The 6337-nt window shown below is 33.5% G+C and overlaps 1 non-coding gene across 1 annotated transcript; it reads left to right on the forward strand.

The window, feature by feature from the left end:
* Positions 1-4966: 4966 nt before the first annotated feature.
* Positions 4967-5090, forward strand: LOC125613020. Its single transcript, XR_007343533.1, has one exon. It is a non-coding gene; the product is annotated as a U6atac minor spliceosomal RNA (small nuclear RNA).
* The last annotated feature ends 1247 nt before the right edge of the window (positions 5091-6337 follow it).

Here is a 6337-nt window from a genome sequence, read left to right on the forward strand (position 1 = left end):
AAGAGACAATATATATAGTAACTGTTTAGTTTACCTGAAACACTAAAGGAAAGGCAATAAACCAAGATAAGACCAAGGAAATCTTTTAAGCATTGACATGCTATATTAGAAAATAATGATATTTGTGTTTTTAAGTCTCTGACTCTTATCAAAAGAAGGAGCAAAAAATAATAATAATAAGGAGAAGGATATAAATGTTTCCTCTCTTCAAAGTGCTTTTAGTTATAAAACATACACATATGCAAATGACTTTGTTTGTATTTATATGTTTAGTACTAACAACAAATGCTGGTGAAGGTACAGATAAATTGATTAATTCATATTTTACTTGTAATGATTAAAAATTTCACAATTTGGAAAGGGTTTTTTAATTTTATTTATTTATTTTTTTGTTGCATGATAATCACAGAATAGTGGGATTCAGTGTGGTATATCCATACGTGCACATAACATAACATGGTAAAATTCATTCCTCAGTTTCGTACACTTGCCTTCCTGTCCTCTCTCCCCACATGTCCTTTATCAATCCTACTTTTCTCCCTTTTATTTTTTGACGTCTCTTTCTTTCTACTTTCCACGTTTGAGAGGGAACATACAATCTCTGATTTAATGAGTCTGACTTAGTTTGTTTAACATTATGCTTTCCTATTCCATCTATTCTCCTGCAAATGACACAATTTTATTCTTCTTTATATCTGAAAAAAATATATTGTTGACTTGAGCCACATTTTCCTATCTACTCATTTGTTTTTGACAACTACACTTATTCTGTGACTTTGCTATTGTGAACTGCACTACCACAAACATGGGAATTCATGTATCCTAGAGCATGCTACTTTTAATTCTTTTGGATAAATACTGAGGAGTGTTATAGTTGGATCTTATGGTGGTTCCAATCCTGGTCATTTGAGGAAACTGCAGACAAGTGGACATAGTGGCTGTACTAATTTACATTCCCACCAACTTTACATAAGCGTTCCTTCTTCCTTTATCCCTTCTAGCATTTACTGTCATTTATATTCTTGATGATTGCCATTATAACTATAGTGTGATGAAATCTCAGTACAGTTTTGATTTGCATTTCCCTGACATTGAACATTTTTCACATATTTATTGTCTACTTCTCCTTCTTTTGCAATTGTTTTTCTTTTCCGTGTGTTAATATGGACATTAGAGACTAAAGACTAAAAGCCTTTTAGATATCAAGTTGGGTCTCATTAGGTATGATTGTTAGGTCCTTTAAAGTCACCCTGGTAATTCTTACTGATCATAGAAGGAACCCTCACAATGCCACATTGCTTTTTAACTCCAGCTTTCAGAAAAACTTGATTTGCATCAAGTGCCCCCCAAAACAATACATGCCATTCACTCCTCCACAATATGATGTTATTACATGGCCTGGAAGCACTGAATATTGAACCACAGCTACAGTCACATTTCTATCATTCCGTACCACAGCACATTGTTCTTCCCAAGAAAAGGGAAGAAACAATTTCCAAGCCATTAGAAAACAGAAATACAAAGGATCAAAGAAGGATAAATAAATTGTAAAATTAAAAAATACAAAGGCTCAATGCAACAGAGTTGATTTACATAAAGGAACTTTGAACCTAGTCTACATAGAGGGAAACAGTGTTCTTTCACAAGTTCTAATGTTAGTAACAGAAGAAATAAGACAGGAAAAATAAATCCTGCATGAAAATGTTACATTTCACTATGAAAGAGGCAAGAGGAAAATGAAATTCTTAGGGGAAGAAGAAAAGGCTAAAAAATGTTTGAAATGGGTTCATGTAAATTTAGGATTAAGGATGCATTTCAGACCCAGGATTTATAGCTGAAATTTAAAAAAAATTAAAAAAAAGAAAAAGAAAAAAGACAAATGATGGATAAGCAAATACTAGGATCTCAGTGCTGAAAGGTTAACATCACCTGATGTATGTGGAAGTGTCATTAACCACTTAACCACCTGGACATTGTTCAATTTGTTTTTTTTGCTAATGGCTGTTTAAATTTGTTTTAATTAGTTATACATGATAGTAGAATGCATTTTTATCCATCATACATACATGGAGTATAACTTCTCCTTCTTCTGATTGCACATGATGTAGAGTTACACAGGTCATAAGATGATATATGCACATAGGGTAATAATGCCCGATTTATTCTACTATACTTCCTACCCATATATGATCTCTCCTCCCTTCACTGCCCTCTGTCTAATCCATAGTACCTCTATTCTTCCTTAACTGCACCCCATTATTGTGAATCAGCATCCACATATCAGAGAAAACTTTTGGCCTTTTCTCATTATGTTTACTTTCCCCTGGATCAACATCTTCTGTAACAGAGGGAATTTACCCTATTTGGGGGTCAGAAAGAAAGTGTGTTGTTCTTTCCCATGAAATCTGTGTAAAGACTACTATCATCTTTACCTGGACTTTTCATTTTTCCTTCAAGAAAATAAATAGAAAAAAGTCACTTTCAAAGAGTGCTTGTTGTGTTTGCTTGAAAAATCTTCTCACATCCTGAAAGCCTTCCTTTGGACATGTTGTTTGCACTAGGCTAATTCAGCAACACAAAATGTATATGTGATTTGCAAAATCTAAATAATAGAAACTGTAATTGCTATTTTAAAAATGTATAGAGTGCAGATTGGATTTGTCATTTAGAAAGTTTGTATAGCTTATATATTGTTGCTTCAGAAATAAAATTATAAAAATTATATTTGTGAATTATACTAACTCAATCTGGCAGCATTTAACCTTAAAGATTTGTTAAATATTCAGTATTGTGAACTCAGAAATGAATTGCAATGTACTATGGAAGAGTTGGGGTAATTTTGTGGTATGTAAAAATATAAATTCTTCTTGGGCTGGGGATGTGGCTCAAGTGGTAATGCTCGCCTGGCATGCATGGGGTGCTGGGTTCCATCCTCAGCACCACATTAAAAAAAGAATTAAATAAAGATGTCATGTCCACCGATAACTGAAAAATAAATATTAAAAAAATTCTCTCTCTTAAAAAAATATAAATTCTTCCTTGTACTACATGAAAGAAACATTTAAAACACAATGATTATGCAAAAACTTATATTGGAGACATTGCTTTGATCATGAGTTCTATAAAGCTCATGTGATTATTTTGCATTAAAAACAAGACAGACACCCAAGTGGCTATTGATAATTATCAATTAGTATTCAGGAAATGATCATTTGATAAGTATTACCTCCACATCCTAGGATTTTACAGACTTCGAGAAACAGATTGGATTAAATGAATCTTGGAGTTGCAACAGAGATACCATTCTTAGAAGGTACTTCACTATTTTATTGACCTATTTTTACTCATCAATATACACTTGGCTCAGAAATAAAACTCCCTCAAATGAAGACAAACAAGCCAAGACTAAATCAATGCAAAATGTAATAAAGGCATTTTATAATATTGCAAAAGTTAATTATCCAAGGTCTTTCCCTAAAGCATGGAAGAACTGAGATTTGTGAAACACATCTGGTACCAAGCACTTTTTTGCTACACTGTGCTATTTTCGAACATATTTTTTCATTATTGTACTAGTATTAACAATAAAAAATGCTTTGGGTTTTTTGTTGTTGTTGTTTTGAAGTATAAAAAAAGGAGAAAATTATATTTTAGTTGACCATCCAAAAACCCATATGTTAGATAAATTGAAAATGAAAAATACATCTAAAAGTTGCAAGAATTAATAGTGTATTAAATACTGCTTACTAAGCCCCAGGGTATTTTAGTCTTATAAACAAAAGAGCTCAATTTTATAAACTGATAATAGTTTTAAACATTATGGATTTTATTGTCACCACTAAAAGTGTATGTATTAACTACAGAAGAGAGAAAGCACTTCGATTTCACAGTATCCCTGACTTAGAACACAGATTTTGCTTAATTACTTTTATTATTTGGTGGGGTGGCCTCATTTCTCAGGTATTTTAAAATTAAAGATAAAAATATCAGACACCTAATTGGGAAATAGGCCTTTTATTATTAAAGAAATGCAAATGTAATTTTGGTTGCCTTGAAATGGTGAAAGATGCTTCTTAAAGTTTTGTTCAATGTTATGATGGAGGAGAAGGGAACTCATTGAAATTTTTCGTGTTATTTCCAGTTTGAATGAAATTGACAATAAGCCTGGCTTCTCTAGAAGGCATGGAGTGATCCATATTGGTTGGAAAAGATGGAGAGGGGAGGGATATCTGGTTTCCATGGTGATACAATCCATTTTCTTGGCACATTAAGATTTTGAGGTATAGGCAGTATTCAGAACTGTAACCAAATATACTTTTTACATATCATTTTTTTAAGTTGATAAAAGCAACTTGGACTCATAAATCTGTAGTAGTAAGCCTTTGTACCTGGGGACAGTCAACACTATCATTTAATAAGGCCAACACGTTGGAATTCTTCAGACTTGTTTATTCTTTTCTTTTGTTGCATAACCATTATTGAATTACTGTTTCAGAAAATTTGCGTGGTATAATAGGATAATTTTGTTCATTTAAGTCAATATGTTTCTGGATAATTTGCTATGCATCAATTGCTATTCAGAATACTAAGTTCTACGCTGACTCCTGAACTACTTTATTTACAAAGCCTTAAATCTTGATAAAGTCTCTAAACGCTGCAGCAGTTGGTAGATTTGCTTGTAATAATTCTAAAAAAAAATGCCTTTAAAGTAGATTTAAATACAGAATGTCCTCAACTTATGGTTTGACTTATGAGGTTTTTGATTTTCTGAGGATGTGGTACACTTCCAGTAAAACCCATACTTTGCATTTCAAATTTTGATCCTTTCCTGGGTTAGTAATGCATGCTATAATACTCTTGTGATGCTCAGCAGGAGCAGAGAGCCTTCACTACCAGTCTGCCAAAGGACCACTAGGTAAACAACTGACACTCTATGTTGTATTGTGCTGTTAAGATCTGGTATGTGGTGTTGTATGAAAGGAGATAGGCTAGCATTCCCCTTGACAAGGATGGAAGAGGTTCTCGGGCATGACAACACACATCCGATTAAGGCATGCCACAAACTTCATGGCATCTAACCATCATTTTTCAACATGTTCAACATTTCTAGCAGTTAAAGAAATGCAAATCAAAACTACTATAAGATTTCATCTCACTCCAGTTAGAATGGCAGCTATTAAGAATATAAACAATAATAAGTTCTGGCAAGGATGTGGAGAAAAAGGCACACTCATACATTGCTGGTGGGACTGCAAATTGGTGCAGCCAAGATGGAAAGCAACATGGAAATTCCCTCAAAAACTGGGAATGGAACCACCACTTGACCAAGCTATCTCACTCCTTGGTCTATACCCAAAGGACTTAAAACCAGCATACTACAGGGATGCAGCAACATCAATGTTCATAGCAGCACAATACACAATAGCTAAACTGTGGAACCAACCTAGATGCCCTTCAGTAGATGAATGGATAAAGAAAATGTGGTATATACACACAATGTAATATTACTTAGCATTAAAAGAGAATAAAATCATGGCATGGATGGAGTTGGATAATATAATGTTGAGTGAAATAAGCCAATCCCCAAAACCCAATGCCAAATGTTTTCTCTGATATAAGGAGGCTGATTTGTAGTGGGGTTGAGATGGGGAGAATGGGAGAATTAGATGAACTCTAGATAGGTCAAAGGGGTGGGAGGGAGAGTGAGGAGACATGGGGTAGGAAAGAAGGTGAAATGAGATATACATCATTACCCTAAGTACATGTATGAAGACACCAATGGTGTGAATATACTTTGTATACAACCAGAGATGTGAAAAATTGTGCTCTATATGTGTAATATGAATTGTAATGCATTCTGCTGTTGTATATAACAAATTATAATAAAAAATATTTGTACGTGGTAGATTAGGTGTATTAATGCATTTTGACTTAAGATACTTTCAAATTGCATTGAATTTATCAGGACATAACCTCATGTGAATTGAGGAACATATGTACAGTAGAAGTTCAGAATTTTGATATGGGACTTTTATACCACCTTCTCTTCCCTAATAACAGAGGTTATTAATTCTCCATATTTCAAAATACAAAAGTACTTACAACTTAGCATCCCTCAGGGATGTCAGAGAAAACCCTTAGGCAGAGAAATAAAGAGATGCAGACACTTGAGTTAGGAAACTTTCAGCAAGTAGAACATTCCCTATTACGTTCACAGGTGAATTCAGGGTAGAATAAGGTCTATGAAAAGAGATTTAATAAAATTTTCCATGTTCCTTCTCCATCCCATTATATATTAATCATAGCAATTCCAATATATCAATATTAATTTCCTTGT

Source organism: Marmota marmota, unplaced genomic scaffold (assembly GCF_001458135.2).
Source record: "Marmota marmota marmota unplaced genomic scaffold, marMar, whole genome shotgun sequence".
Taxonomy (NCBI): Eukaryota; Metazoa; Chordata; class Mammalia; order Rodentia; family Sciuridae; genus Marmota; species Marmota marmota.